The sequence below is a fragment of the Triticum dicoccoides genome, chromosome 2B, assembly GCF_002162155.2.
Source record: "Triticum dicoccoides isolate Atlit2015 ecotype Zavitan chromosome 2B, WEW_v2.0, whole genome shotgun sequence".
In the NCBI taxonomy this organism is placed as follows: Eukaryota; Viridiplantae; Streptophyta; class Magnoliopsida; order Poales; family Poaceae; genus Triticum; species Triticum dicoccoides.
Genome location: NC_041383.1, coordinates 22528261 through 22544883, shown reverse-complemented (window position 1 = coordinate 22544883; position 16623 = coordinate 22528261). Strand labels below are relative to the sequence as shown.

The following is a 16623-nucleotide window of genomic DNA, read 5'->3' as shown; positions in this document are numbered from 1 at the left end:
CCATTAGAAGAAAACACAAAACAGAAGACATCACCACAAAAAAAAAATGCACGAATCTCAAAGCAATATCCAACTGATTGGCCAAGCAGATCTCACCTGCACTGTATAAAAGTATAGCAAAATCTGTGGCCCTGTGTTTGTGCAAACTCTACACACGCGCTTGTTCGTGTGAGCATGTCGGTATGTAAGTCGTAAGGGCATCTCCAACGCCGACCTATAAATTTCTCTGGTATATGTCCGTTTTTATGTCCGAATGTGGTCCGCCGATATAGCTGGAGTGGGTGGACACGACGCGCGTGTCCGAGCAGCTGGATGATCGACGGAAGCGTGACGTAGCGGGGCGCCTTGTACTGGTTGATGGACGCGCCGCGGGAGATGGCCTGGTCCATGAGCTCCTCGAAGGTGCCGGGCCGGACGACCCAGATCTCGAGCGGCGCGATCGCCCCATCGACCACCCAGCTCTGCCGGTACACTGCGTTCAAGGCCTCCTCCATCTCCAGGCAACAGCCGTCGAGGGTCTCCCTGTCAAACCTCCGCCGCGCCATCGGCGGTCAACAGCTTCCAGTAGATGACATAGTGACCCGGGATACTCTCGGTGCACGCCCGGCTGGTGTACTCCGCCACAGGCCCTGTGGGGAGCGAAGTAGCTCCGCAGCCAGCTCGGCCTTGTCGGTCTTGTCCGTCTCGACCGAGAGCAGCATGGTTTGGCGGCGCACGAACTAGAACTGTGGCGCGGCATTGTGGAAGCCCGACGTGCGGAGCACGTCGCCGACGCGGTACCAGTTCAGCCCCATGTACTTGGTGACCACCACCTCGTACTCCTGCCCGGCCTCCACGCGTGCGAGATCCACACGGCCAACCAAACACGCCCAATATTACTCCAGGCTGATTATAAAACCAAAGTCTAGATTCCATTTTACAAACTGTGCAGTACTTAAATCTAGCCAAGCAGATCTCACCCGCACTATATAAAAGTACAACAAAATCTGGGGCCCTATGTTTGTCCAAGCTCTGCGCACGCTTGTTCGTACGAGCATGTCGGTTTGTACGTCGTAAGGGCATCTCCAATGCCGACCTGTGAATTTCTCCGGTATATGTCCGATTTTATGTCTGAACGTGGTCCGCGGACAAGATACGCGATGGTAGGAGAAAAAGTATGTGGAGACCATGCATGTGGTGGGATATTTGTGGTTTAGTGTCCCGTTGGGATGAGAGAGAGAAGAAGGGACCGTGCATGTGTGGTTGGAGAAGAGAGAGAAGAGAAGGACATGCATGTGATTGGTCATGTGCATGTCCGGACTCCGACAAAGCTCCGATGTTTATTTCGAGAATACAAGAATTTGGATGTTCGGACAGCTTTGTGGACTGATACAGGTCCTCGTTGAATTGCAAAAGTAAACAAAGTTATGTTATGCGAAAGTTTAGCTGCATGGCGGCGTCGGAGGACGCCCAGAAGCTCTGGCTCATGGACGTGTCACAGATTTTTCTTGGTCCAGTGCAGCACTGTAGGGCTGAAGTGGGTGGGGACGACGCGCGAGTCAAGCATGCAGCTCGATGATCGACGGGAGCATGACGCAGCGGGGCGCCTTGTACTGGTTGATGGACCCGCCGCGGGAGATGGCCTGGTCCATGAGCTCCTTGAAGGTGCCTGGCCGGACGACCCGGATCTCGAGCGGCCCGATCCACCCGTCCACCACCCGACTCAGCCGGTACACCGTGTTCCGGGCGTCCCCCATCTCGAGGCAGCAGCCGTCGAAGGTCTCCCTGTCAACCTTCGCCGCGCCATCGGGATACCCTCGGTGCACGCGCGGCTGGTGTACTCCACCACGGATGCCCCGTGCGGGCAGAGCAGCTCCGCGGCCCGCTCCACGGCGCGGTGCTGCTCGGCCTCGTCGGTCATGTCGCTCTCGACATAGAGCAGCATGTTTTGGCGGCGCACGAACTGGAACTGCGACGCGACATTGTGAAAGCCGGACACGCGGAGCACGTCGCCCATGCGGTACCGGTTCAGCCCGGTGTATGTGGTGACCACCACCTCGTACTCCTGCCCGGCCTCCACGCGGGCGAGGTCCACGAGCTGGCTCGCGTCCCAGATAGAGCAAAGGGTCATAAGAAGTTTATGACGGATCACAGTCGTGCTTTAGCCCTCTCACGGCAGGCACGATGGGCCTGCTTTTCCGCCGTAGTTGGGGCATCTAGAGAACCCGTGGCCATCCGCATTGGAGGCGTTGACCTTGGCCTCGGAGCACGATGTCGCAGGGACAATGACCCATCGACGGGCTTCGGACGTTGTGCAATCATCTTTTGGGGCAAGCTTGTACCACTAGCCGCCACTCATCGGCTTCGGATCTACAGCTAACACGTGCCTCGAGCCCCTAGAGTTACCGAAGTGCCTACCCCATCGATCGGTGCGTGACTGGACCTCAATTTGCCACGAGCTTCCGGCAATGGATTCAAGTGGAGAGCCAGTGGAGCTTGGGTTCTGGAGGAGTCAGACTCAGATCCACTGCCCGTCATGCTGAAAGTGGCTAGAGATTAACGGGGAGGAGCTCTGCGGAGCGGACCGAAAGTGGACCGGAGTAACAAATGGCTAGGATTTGATCTAGGGTACATATAGGTATTGGATATTAGTGGGATCGGGGTAGGCCGGTCCGATGTGGCGGAGGGACCTGGGCGTGTCTGGGCAATCCCAAGTCCTCCCCACATATAAGTTGTGTTTGAGGGGTGCCGGACATCTTGGACGTTTGGCTTGGCTTTGAGGGGTCTGGTTGGGTGGCTTTTTTTGGGGTCTGGGCGATGTCCAGGTTGCCCGTCGGACATTTAGGAGGAAATGGAAGATCCGATTGTAGTTGCTCTAAACACAACATTCTGCATGATTGCTTTATTATCATAACGCGGTGAATAGTACACATAAGCAACTCCAGAAAATAAACAACCCAATGCTATAAGATCCCACGATAGTTGTATGTAAGTTCACTGATTTTATAATTTGGGTAATTGATTTTCGGAAGAATAAACAGATGAAGGAGGAAGAAAGCTGGATGAAGAAGAAAGAAGAATGACTGTTGGATATTGAATCTAGGAGTCTTATAACGCCCAAATGTCAGGTACAAGAATATGATACACAAGTTTAGTAAGCAAGCATTGGCACCTTCTTTCTTCAGTTTATTTTTTGACAAAATTATTATGTATATCAACTAACTTGTCATTCTTACGTCACTAGAATTGCCATAAAAATTGTTCAATTTAACATGTAGGGTCAGGCTGGGGTCCAGTGTTGCTGGGTGGGGCTGAAATGGGCGGACACTGTTGGGGAACGTAGCAGAAATTCAAAATTTTCCTACGTGTCACCAAGATCTATCTATGGAGAGACCAGCAACGAGTAGAAAGAGAGAGGAGAGTGCATCTACATACCCTTGTAGATCGCTAAGCGGAAGCGTTCAAATGAACGGGGTTGATGGAGTCGTACTCGTCGTGATTCAAATCACCGATGATCAAGTGCCGAACGGACGGCACCTCCGCGTTCAACACACGTACAGCCCGGTGACGTCTCCCACGCCTTGATCCAGCAAGGAGGGAGGGAGAGGTTGAGGAAGACTCCATCCAACAGCAGCACAACGGCGTGGTGGTGATGGAGGAGCGTGGCAATCCTGCAGGGCTTCGCCAAGCACCTACGGGAGAGGAGGAGGTGTCACGGGAGGGAGGGAGGCGCCAAGGGCTCAGGTATGGATGCCCTCCCTCCCCTCCACTATATATAGGGGCAGGGGAGAGGGGGGAGGCGCAGCCTTGCCCCCTACTCCAAGCAAGGGGTGCGACCAAGAGGGGGGGAGGAGTCCATCCTCCCCAAGGCACCTCGGAGGTGCCTTTCCCCTCGAGGACTCTTCCCTCTAGGGTTCCCTAGGCGCATGGGCCTCTTGGGGCTGGTGCCCTTGGCCCATGTAGGCCAAGGCGCACCCCCCTCAGCCCATGTGGCCCCCCGGGGCAGGTGGCCCCACCCGGTGGGCCCCCGGGACCCTTCCGGTGGTCCCGGTACAATACCGATGACCCCGAAACTTGTCCCGATGGCCGAAACAGGACTTCCTATATATAAATCTTTACCTACGGACCATTCCGGAACTCCTCGTGACGTCCGGGATCTCATCCGGGACTCCGAACAACATTCGGTTACCACATACAAGCTTCCTTTATAACCCTAGCGTCATCGAACCTTAAGTGTGTAGACCCTACGGGTTCGGGAGACATGCAGACATGACTGAGACGATCTCCGGTCAATAACCAACAGCGGGATCTGGATACCCATGTTGGCTCCCACATGTTCCACGATGATCTCATCGGATGAACCACGATGTCAAGGACTTAATCAATCCCGTATTCATTTCCCTTTGTCTAGCGGTATTTTACTTGCCCGAGATTCGATCGTCGGTATACCGATACCTTGTTCAATCTCGTTACCGGCAAGTCACTTTACTCGTTCCGTAACACATCATCCCGTGATCAACTCCTTGGTCACATTCGCATATGATGATGTCCTACCGAGTGGGCCCAGAGATACCTCTCCGTTTACACGGAGTGACAAATCCCAGTCTCGATCCGTATAAAACAATAGATACTTTCGGAGATACCTGTAGTGCACCTTTATAGTCACCCAGTTACGTTGTGACGTTTGATACACCCAAGGCACTCCTACGGTATCCAGGAGTTACACGATCTCATGGTCAAAGGAAGAGATACTTGACATTGGCAAAGCTCTAGCAAATGAACTACACGATCTTTGTGCTATGCTTAGGATTGGGTCTTGTCCATCACATCATTCTCCTAATGATGTGATCCCGTTATCAACGACATCCAATGTCCATAGCCAGGAAACCATGACTATCTGTTGATCACAACGAGCTAGTCAACTAGAGGCTCACTAGGGACATATTGTGGTCTATGTATTCACACGTGTATTACGATTTCCGGATAATACAGTTATAGCATGAATAAAAGACAATTATCATGAACAAGGAAATATAATAATAATACTTTTATTATTGCCTCTAGGGCATATTTCCAACAGTCTCCCACTTGCACTAGAGTCAATAATCTAGTTCACATCGCCATGTGATTAACACTCACAGGTCACATCGCCATGTGACTAATACCCAAGAGTTTACTAGAGTCAGTAGTCTAGTTCACATCACTATGTGATTAACACTCAATGAGTTTTATGTTTGATCATGTTGCTTGTGAGAGAGGTTTTAGTCAACGGGTCTGAACCTTTCAGATCCGTGTGTGTTTTACAAATCTCTATGTCATCTCCTAGATGCAGCTACCACGCTCTATTTGGAGCTATTCCAAACAACTGTTCTACTTGGAGCTATTCTAAATTATTTGCTCCATTATATGTATTCGGTCTCTCTACTCAGAGCTATCCGGATAGGTGTCAAGCTTGCATCGTCATAACCTTTACGACGAACTCTTTTACCACCTCCATAATCGAGAAAATTCCTTAGTCCACTAGTTACTAAGGATAATTTTGACCGCTGTCCTGTGAGCCATTCTTGGATCACTCTTGTACCCCTTGACTGACTCATGGCAAGGCACACTTCAGGTGCGGTACACAGCATAGCATACTGAAGAGCCTACGTCTTAAGCATAGGGGACGACCTTCGTCCTTTCTCTCTATTCTGCCGTGGTCGAGCTTTAAGTCTTAACTTCGTACCTTACAACTCAGGCAAGAATTCCTTCTTTGACTGGTCCATCTTGAACACCTTCAAGATCATGTCAAGGTATGTGCTCATTTGAAAGTATTATTAAGCATTTTGATCTATCCTTATAGATCTTGATGCTCAATGTTCAAGTAGCTTAATTCAGGCTTTCCATTGAAAAACACTTTCAAAATAACCCTATATGCTTTCCAGAAATTCTACATCATTTCTGATCATCAATATGTCAACAACATGTACTCATCAGAAATTCTATAGTGCTCCCACTCACTTCTTTGTAAATACAAGTTTCTCATAAACTTTGTATAAATCCAAAATCTTTGATCATCATCAAAGCATACATTCCAACTCCGAGATGCTCACTCCAGTCCTTAGAAGGATTGCTGGAGCTTTGCATACTTATTAGCATCTTTCGGGATTGACAAAACCTTCCGGTTGTATCACATACAACCTTTCCTCATTAAAATCGTCGAGGAAACAATGTTTTGACATCCTATCTGCAAGATTTCATAAATAATGCAGTAATCGCTAATATAATTCCAACAGACTCTTAGCATCGCTACGAGTGAGAAAATCTCATCGTAGTCAACTCCTTGAACTTGTCGGAAAACATCTTAACGACAAGTCGAGCTTTCTTAATGGTGACATTTACCATCATTGTCCGTCTTCCTTTTGAAATCCATCTGTACTCATTAGCCTTTACGACCATCGAGCCGTTCTGCCAAAGTCTACACTTTGTTTTCATACATGGATCCTCTCTCGGATTTTATGGCCTCAAGCCATTTATCGGAATCCGGGCCCACCATCGCTTCTACATAGCTCGTAGGTTCATTGTTGTCTAGCAACATGACCTTCAAGACAGGATTACGTACCACTCTGAAGTAGTACGCATCCTTGTCATCCTACGAGGTTTGGGAGTGACTTGATCCGAAGTTTCATGATCAATATCACAAGCTTCCACTTCAATTGGTGTAGGTGCCACAGGAACAACTCCCTGTGCCCTGTCACACACTAGTTGAAGAGACGGTTCAATAACCTCATCAAGTCTCCACCATCCTCCCACTCAATTCTTTCGAGAGAAACTTTTCCTCGAGAAAGGACCCGATTCTAGAAACAATCCATATTGCTTTCGGATCTGAATTAGGAGGTATACCCAACTGTTTTGGGTTTCCTATGAAGATGCATTTTATCCGTTTTGGGTTCGAGCTTATCAACCTGAAACTTTTTCATATAAGCGTCGCAGCCCCAAACTTTCAAGAAACGACAACTTAGGTTTCTCTAAACCATAATTCATACGGTGTCATCTCAACGGAATTATGTGGTGCCCTATTTAAAGTGAATGTGGTTGTCTCTAATGCCTAACCCATGAACGATAGTGGTAATTCGATAAGAGACATCATGGTACGCACCATATCCAATAGGGTGCAACTATGATGTTCGGACACACCATCACACTATGGTGTTCCAGGCGGTATTAATTGTGAAACATTTTCGACAATGTCTTAATTGTGTGCCAAAACTCGTAACTCAGATATTCATCTCTATGATCGTATCATAGACATTTTATCCTCTTGTCACAATGATCTTCTACTTCACTCTGAAATTACTTGAACCATTCAATAATTCAGACTTGTGTTTCATCAAGTAAATATACTCAACATTTACTCGAATCATCTATGAAGTAAGAACATAATGATATTCACTGCATGCCTCAGCACTCATTCGACTGCACACATCAAAATGTGTTACTTCCAACAAGTTGCTATCTTGTTCCATCTTACTGAAAACGAGGCTTTTCAGTCATCTTGCCCATGTGGTATGATTTGCATATCTCAAGTGATTCATAATCAAGTGAGTCCAAACGATCCATCTGCATGGAGTTTCTTCATGCGTATACACCAATAGACATGGTTCGCATGTCTCAAACTTTTCAAAAACGAGTGAGTCCAAAGATCCATCAACTTGGAGCTTCTTCATGCGTTTTACACCAATATGACTTACATGGCAGTGCCACAAGTAAGTGGTACTATCATTACTATCTTATATCTTTTGGCATGAAAATGTGTATCACTACGATCGAGATTCAATAAACCATTCCTATAGGTGCAAGAGCACTTATTCAGGTTTAATACTAATCTTGATGGTAGAGGGAGCGTGCGATGCTTGATTACATCAAACTTGGAAACACTTCCAACACGTATCGTCAGCTCACCTTTAGCTAGTCTCCGTTTTATTCCGTAGCTTTTATTTCGAGTTACTAACACTTAGTAACCGAACCGGTATCTTATACCCTGGTGCTACTAGGAGTACTAGTAAAGTACACATTAACATAATGTATATCCAATATACTTCTATCGACCTTGCCAGCCTTCTCATCTACCAAGTATCTAGGGTAATTCTGCTCCAGTGGCTGTTCCCCTTATTACAGAAGCACTCAGTCTCGGGTTTGGGTTCAACCTTGGGTTTCTTCACTAGAGCAGCAGCTGATTTGCCGTTTCATGAAGTATCCCTTTGTTCCCTTGCCCTTCTTGAAACTAGTGGTTTCACCAACCATCAACAATTGATGCTCCATCTTGATTTCTACTTTCGCGGTGTCAAACATCACGAATATTTCAAGGATCATCATATCTATCCCTGATATGTTATAGTTCATCATAAAGCTCTAGCAGCTTGGTGGTAATGACTTTGGGGAAACATCACTATCTCATCTGGAAGATCAACTCCCACTCGATTCAAGTGATTGTTGCACTCAGACAATCTGAGCACAAGCTCAACGATTGAGCTTTTCTCCCTTAGTTTGCAGGCTAAGAAAATCGTCGGAGGTCTTATACCTCTTGACGTGGGCACGAGCCTGAAATCTCAATTTCAGCCCTCGAAACATCTCATATGTTCCGCGATGTTTCGAAAACGTCTTTCGTGCCTCAACTCTAAACCATTTAACTAAACTATCACGTAGTTATCAAGACGTGTATGTCCGATGTTCACAACATCCACAAACGACGCTTGGGGTTCAGCACACTGAGTGGTGCATTAAGGACATAAGCTTTCTACTGATCGCATAATCGCTACTATCAACTTTCAACTATAATTTTCTCTAGGAACATATCTAAACAGTAGAACTATACGCGAGCTACGACATAATTTGCAAAAGGTCTTTTGACTATGTTCAGGATAATTAAGTTCATCTTATGAACTCCCACTTAAATAGACATCCCTCTGGTCATCTAAGTGATCACATGATCCGAGTCAACTAGGCCGTGTCCGATCATCACGTGAGACGGACTAGTTTACGTCGGTGAACATCTTCATGTTGATCGTATCTACTATACGACTCATGCTCGACCTTTCGGTCTCCGTGTTCCGAGGCCATGTCTGCACATGCTAGGCTCGTCAAGTTAACCCTAAGTGTTTTCGCTGTGTAAAACTGTCTTACACCCATTGTATGTGAACTTAAGAATCCATCACACCCGATCATCACGTGGTGCTTAGAAGCGACGAACTGTAGCAACGGTGCACAGTTAGGGGAGAACACTTCTTGAAATTTTGTAAGGGATCATCTTATTTACTACCGTCGTCCTAAGTAAACAAGATGCATAAACATGATAAACATCACATGCAATCAAATAGAGTAGTGACATGATATGGCCAATATCATATAGCTCCTTTGATCTTCATCTTCGGGGCTCCATGATCATCTTGTCACCGGCATGACACCATGATCTCCATCATCATGATCTCCATCATCGTGTCTTCATGAAGTTGTCACGCCAACGACTACTTCTACTTCTATGACTAACGCGTTTAGCAATAAAGTAAAGTAGTTTACATGGCGTTCTTCAATGACACGCAGGTCATACAAAAAATAAAGACAACTCCTATGGCTCCTGCCGGTTGTCATACTCATCGACATGCAAGTCGTGAATCCTATTACAAGAACATGATCAATCTCATACATCACATATATCATTCATCACATCCTTTTGGCCATATCACATCACATAGCATACCCTGCAAAAACAAGTTAGACGTCCTCTAATTGTTGTTGCATGTTTTACGTGGCTGCTATGGGTTTCTAGCAAGAACGTTTCTTACCTACGCAAGACCACAACGTGATATGCCAATTGCTATTTACACTTCATAAGGACCCTTTTCATCGAATCCGTTCCGACTAAAGTGGGAGAGACTGGCACCCGCTAGCCACCTTATGCACCAAGTGCATGTCAATCGGTGGAACCTGTCTCACGTAAGAGTACGTGTAAGGTCGGTCCGGGCCGCTTCATCCCACAATACCGTCGAAACAAGATTGGACTAGTAACAGTAAGCATATTGAACAACATCAACGCCCACAACTACTTTGTGTTCTACTCGTGCAAAGAATCTACGCAATAGACCTAGCTCATGATGCCACTGTTGGGGAACGTAGCAGAAATTCAAAATTTTCCTACGTGTCACCAAGATCTATCTATGGAGAGACCAGCAACGAGTAGAAAGAGAGAGGAGAGTGCATCTACATACCCTTGTAGATCGCTAAGCGGAAGCGTTCAAATGAACGGGGTTGATGGAGTCGTACTCGTCGTGATTCAAATCACCGATGATCAAGTGCCGAACGGACGGCACCTCCGCGTTCAACACACGTACAACCCGGTGACGTCTCCCACGCCTTGATCCAGCAAGGAGGGAGGGAGAGGTTGAGGAAGACTCCATCCAACAGCAGCACAACGGCGTGGTGGTGATGGAGGAGCGTGGCAATCCTGCAGGGCTTCGCCAAGCACCTACGGGAGAGGAGGAGGTGTCACGGGAGGGAGGGAGGCGCCAAGGGCTCAGGTATGGATGCCCTCCCTCCCCTCCACTATATATAGGGGCAGGGGAGAGGGGGGAGGCGCAGCCTTGCCCCCTACTCCAAGCAAGGGGTGCGGCCAAGAGGGGGGGAGGAGTCCATCCTCCCCAAGGCACCTCGGAGGTGCCTTTCCCCTCGAGGACTCTTCCCTCTAGGGTTCCCTAGGCGCATGGGCCTCTTGGGGCTGGTGCCCTTGGCCCATGTAGGCCAAGGCGCACCCCCCTCAGCCCATGTGCCCCCCCGGGGCAGGTGGCCCCACCCGGTGGGCCCCCGGGACCCTTCCGGTGGTCCCGGTACAATACCGATGACCCCGAAACTTGTCCCGATGGCCGAAACAGGACTTCCTATATATAAATCTTTACCTCCGGACCATTCCGGAACTCCTCGTGACGTCCGGGATCTCATCCGGGACTCCGAACAACATTCGGTTACCACATACAAGCTTCCTTTATAACCCTAGCGTCATCGAACCTTAAGTGTGTAGACCCTACGGGTTCGGGAGACATGCAGACATGACCGAGACGATCTCCAGTCAATAACCAACAGCGGGATCTGGATACCCATGTTGGATCCCACATGTTCCACGATGATCTCATCGGATGAACCACGATGTCAAGGACTTAATCAATCCCGTATTCATTTCCCTTTGTCTAGCGGTATTTTACTTGCCCGAGATTCGATCGTCGGTATACCGATACCTTGTTCAATCTCGTTACCGGCAAGTCACTTTACTCGTTCCGTAACACATCATCCCGTGATCAACTCCTTGGTCACATTGCGCATATGATGATGTCCTACCGAGTGGGCCCAGAGATACCTCTCCGTTTACACGGAGTGACAAATCCCAGTCTCGATCCGTATAAAACAATAGATACTTTCGGAGATACCTGTAGTGCACCTTTATAGTCACCCAGTTACGTTGTGACGTTTGATACACCCAAGGCACTCCTACGGTATCCAGGAGTTACACGATCTCATGGTCAAAGGAAGAGATACTTGACATTGGCAAAGCTCTAGCAAATGAACTACACGATCTTTGTGCTATGCTTAGGATTGGGTCTTGTCCATCACATCATTCTCCTAATGATGTGATCCCGTTATCAACGACATCCAATGTCCATAGCCAGGAAACCATGACTATCTGTTGATCACAACGAGCTAGTCAACTAGAGGCTCACTAGGGACATATTGTGGTCTATGTATTCACACGTGTATTACGATTTCCGGATAATACAGTTATAGCATGAATAAAAGACAATTATCATGAACAAGGAAATATAATAATAATACTTTTATTATTGCCTCTAGGGCATATTTCCAACAGACACGACATGTGAGTCCAGCAGCTCGATGGTGCGCGCGAGGTTGATGCAACCGGGGCGCCACAATCACAAACCGATCCAGTTTCTATGGTCTTCTCTTTCTCTTTTCACACACCACTTTGAGTGGTGGAGAGAACTCACTATATAAAGAGGCCCAACTCTTCTTCAACTTCCGGGGTGGGACTAAAATTAGCACCACCACTTGCCATTTTACACATAGGCTTTGAGATTTCAGAAATTGCTATGGGCCTAGCCCATTAATTCTAACACGGACGACCCGGATCTCCAGCGGCCCGATCGACCCGTCGACCACCCGACTCCGCCGGTACACCGCGTTCAGGGCCTCCTCCATCTCCAGGCAGCGGCCATCGAGGGTCTCCCTGTCAACCACCATCTCGCCGGCGGTAAGCAGCTCCCAGTAGATGACATAGTGGCCCAGGATACCCTCGGTGCACGCGTGGCTGATGTATCGAGGGTACCCTCGATACATCACCATCGAGGGTACCCTCAGACATCACCACCGGCTGATTATAAAACCAAAGTCTAGATTCCATTTTACAAACTGTGCAGTACTTAAATCTAGCCAAGCAGATCTCACCCGCACTATATAAAAGTACAACAAAATCTGGGGCCCTATGTTTGTCCAAGCTCTGCGCACGCTTGTTCGTACGAGCATGTCGGTTTGTACGTCGTAAGGGCATCTTCAATGCCGACCTGTGAATTTCTCCGGTATATGTCCGATTTTATGTCTGAACGTGGTCCGCGGACAAGATACGCGATGGTAGGAGAAAAAGTATGTGAAGACCATGCATGTGGTGGGATATTTGTGGTTTAGTGTCCCGTTGGGATGAGAGAGAGAAGAAGGGACCGTGCATGTGTGGTTGGAGAAGAGAGAGAAGAGAAGGAGATGCATGTGATTGGTCATGTGCATGTTCGGACGCCCCGTGCGGGCGGAGCAGCTCCGCGGCCCGCTCCACGGCGCGCTGCAGCTCGGCCTCGTCTGTTTTGTCCGTCTCGATGGAGAGCACGACGTCTTGGCGGCGCACGAACTGGAACTGCGGCGCGGCGTTGTGGAAGCCGGGCACGCGGAGCACGTCGCCCACGCGGTACCGGTTCAGCCCGGTATAGGTGGTGACCACCACCTCGTACTCCCGCCCGGCCTCCACGCAGGCGAGGTCCACGAGCTGGCTCGCGTCCTCCTCGCCGGTGGTCTTGTTCACGGGGAGGAACTCGAAGTAGGCCACGTTGGGCATGATGGTGTAGGACACCTCAGACGGGTCGCACAGCGGGCGGAGGTTGATGCCGAAGTAGCACTCCGAGGACGCGTACGAGGTGGACACCATGGGCAGGCCGCCGCCGTAGTGTTCTAGGGCCGGGACGTACTGAGCCATGGCACCGGTGACGACGACGTCGAGGTACCTCGTGTTCGGCCAGATCCGCGTGACGATGCCAGCCAAGTCACCCTTGCAGCACTCTTGCCGAATGAGCCGGGCGAGCTCGGGGTCCGACCCGCGGACGACGCCCGCGACGGCCTCGCGCACCAACGTGTCGGTGACGCGCGGACTGAGCGCGCCGGCCTCGATGTCAGCGGCGAGCTGCTCCCAGTTGAGGTGGAGGAAGCGGATGGCGCGCAGGAGGCTGGCGGCGAACACGGCGCCGATGCGGAGCACGTCGTGGCGCTGGCACAGGCCGCACACCATCTGCGCGTACATGCTCTGGAACGCGTCCGCGCAGAGCACGGCCGCCCTCGGGCTCGTGTAGTGGCGCTCTAAGGCGGGCTTGAAAATCTCGCTCTTGTAAACGCTGGTCAGGGCCGGCCACGCCGTCAGCCCACTGGGCGTCTTCGTCTCCGGCTTCACGAACATGAAGTAGAGCTCCTTCCCCTTGTCAGCCCTCATCCTCGATGGGGAAGTGCCTACAGGTTTACATTCATGGAGAAAAAACGTATAACTCAGTGTGCTTTACAAGTTTATTCATGGAGAAAAACGTCTAACTCAGCGTGCTAACTCAGTGTGCTTTTTAAAGGTTCCATACTCATGTCTCATTAAGGAAATGTTCACATATCTACTTGAGTCATTAATGAAGATAGATAAATCCACTGCTAGCAACGACACCTACACACATCACCATGTATGTTTACCAATGCGTTTGTTGCTCGTTTTTTATGGCTTGTCAACAGTATTTTAGTCACTCTACATTTCGAAGAAAGTTCCATGTGTCAGATGATTCATAATCGAGTTAATTGCACGTTGGTACCACACTTGCGCACCTACTCACGAATCAGTATTACTATTCGTGCATGTCGCAGTTCAGTACCAACTCAGGGCCTAAGTGATGCATAACGGGCTGACAGCCGTATAAGTGAGTATTGACCATGTATCTGACAGACCGGGTCCACCTGTCAGGTGACACGGTGGCCAATCGGCGCGTGCCCGGTACGCCGACTAGGACGAGGCCGGTGCGGTCGGTTACATGGGCTCGGTCGGACTCGTCTCACTCTCGCTCGACCTCACTCTCACTCTCGCTCTCCCTCCTCTCTCCGATTCGCCGCCGCCGGCCGCCGCCGCCACCTCAACCGGCTCGCCGTCGCGCCATGGAGGACGAGAGCAGCCAGGACTCAAGCGCGCAATACATGAACCTCTCCGACGACAAAGCCATGCATTACCGGGTGAGTTGTAGAGCTAGGGTTAGGGTTGGATTATTAGATTTGGGATTTGGGGGGATTTGATTTGATTTGGGGATTTTGTTTTCCTTTTGTTCCTGTAGATCCCTGCTAGCATTGAAGACCAAGACTACACTGGCACTGAGACAACACCCAGAGTTCTTTGCCATCAGCATGTTGTGGCGGCTGAGAGGCGTGTAACATTCGAAGCATTTAACACAGGCAGGAGGTTCTTAGTCTGTCCTATGAGTGTAAGATTCTGTCCAAACTCTGTGTTAATGGTATTGTTTAATCTAGCCATGTGCATAGAATTGTCCAGTCCAGTGCATAGAATTCATGTTCTTTAATCTAGCCATGTGCTGATGCACATTGTTTAATGAGTACTCTTGTACCATAGCTCTGATGGTCATTTTGTAGCTGTGAGGGTCATTTTGTAGCCATTTAGTACTACTGATGCTAATCAATGGATTAGAAAATGTGTTGATGCTTGCCATGTATACTTAATTTGGCCAGTAATTTTATAATTGGTCAACAACTTCGTTTGCAGTGCATATAATCATTGTTTGCAGTACAAGAGTACTCACTTTGCAAATTATTTGATTGTTTAAGGTCAGAGAGATTCAATGTCAGAAGCTTAAAATTCAGTTAGTGTTTAGTGTCAGAGGTTCATTCTTTAGTTGGCTATATTATTAAAGTTGTTTCTCAAAGATGCTTAAAGTTCATTTTTTAATTCAGTGGCTAGTCATTTAGGGTCCTACATTGTTTAAAGATGCTCACAGTTCATTGTTTAAAGCTAGTTGCTCAAAGTTTATTGCTTAAATAATTTGCCTAGGAGATTGATTTTGCACATGCTATGGTTGTTTATATTGCAGGAAGATGACAACTGTGGTGTTGTTCTCTGGGTTGACCCAGAGTGGCCTCCTACATTGCAGAATGCCTTGTTGAAGCTATGGGAAATGTATCATGACAGCAAGAGTGATAGGAGGAAGGATAACCTGGAGAGTTCACTCACTATTCACCATTTGACTGAAGAAAAAAAATAATCTAGAGGCCAACTATGACAAATTGGTTTAAGATGAGCACCAACTGTTCAATGCTCAAGAGGATAGGATGGTAGATTTCAGCTATTTGCAGGCTAAGATGCAGAATGTACATGTTTCTGATTCAGTTGTTGTATCTGACATGAAGACATAGATGGGGAAGAAAGATGCAGAGATCTTCAAGCTGCAGGAGAAGTATAAAGTACTGATGAACCTGACAGAATCTCAAGCCACTTGCATTAGGAACCTGAAGTTTAATCATCTAAAAGAGAAGGAAGTGCTTAGTACATCCACCAGGAACCTGCAATTCCAGGTTGATGAACTCAAAAAATCCGAGGAAAAGCTCACCCAGGAGAACACCCAACTGCTCCTTCACATGGGTGATCTCAAGAAGGGGCATGACAAGCTCACAGCAAGGAGGGATCAGCTAAAGATTCAGATTGCTGAACTGTTGAAGTCAGAGGAGAAGAACAAGCAAAAATTGAAGGGGATCCTGGACATCTTGTCAGAATGAAGATGTAGAGGAAGAGCAAGAGCAAGATCCAGATCAACATGGAGAAGAAGAATGCTTGCTTTGCTGACCTTTTGTGAAGTATGGTGTTGTTGTGAACTAAGTTATGTACTATGGATGTGTAGTTGTTGTGAACCACTATGTTGTTGCTTTAAGTTGTTGTGAACCACTATGGTGTTGTGGTGAACCACTATGTTGTTGCTGTGAACCACTATGTTAACTCTTAGTTGCTGTGAACCACTATGTTAATCAATATGTTGTTGTTCTGAACCAGTTTGTTGTGAACCTATATGTTAACTCTTAGTTGCTGCTTGTCTTAGTTGCTTGAACTCTTTTATGAACCCCCTAAACCAAAGTTGCTTCAACTCTATGGTGTTGTGGGTCCATCAACGTCGAGAACCCCCTAAACCGAAGTGGTTAGGCATTTGGGGTCCGTCGACGTCGAGAACCCCCTAAACCAAAGTGGTTAGGCATTTAGGGTCCGTCGATGTCGAGAACCCCCTAAACCAAAGTGGTTAGGCATTTAGGCTCCGTCGACGTCGA

General features: G+C 48.3%; 1 pseudogene; it reads right to left on the bottom strand.

Moving 5' to 3' along the window:
- Positions 1 to 214: 214 nt before the first annotated feature.
- Positions 215 to 13732, bottom strand: LOC119360280 (annotated as a pseudogene).
- Between the last annotated feature and the right edge of the window lie 2891 nt (positions 13733 to 16623).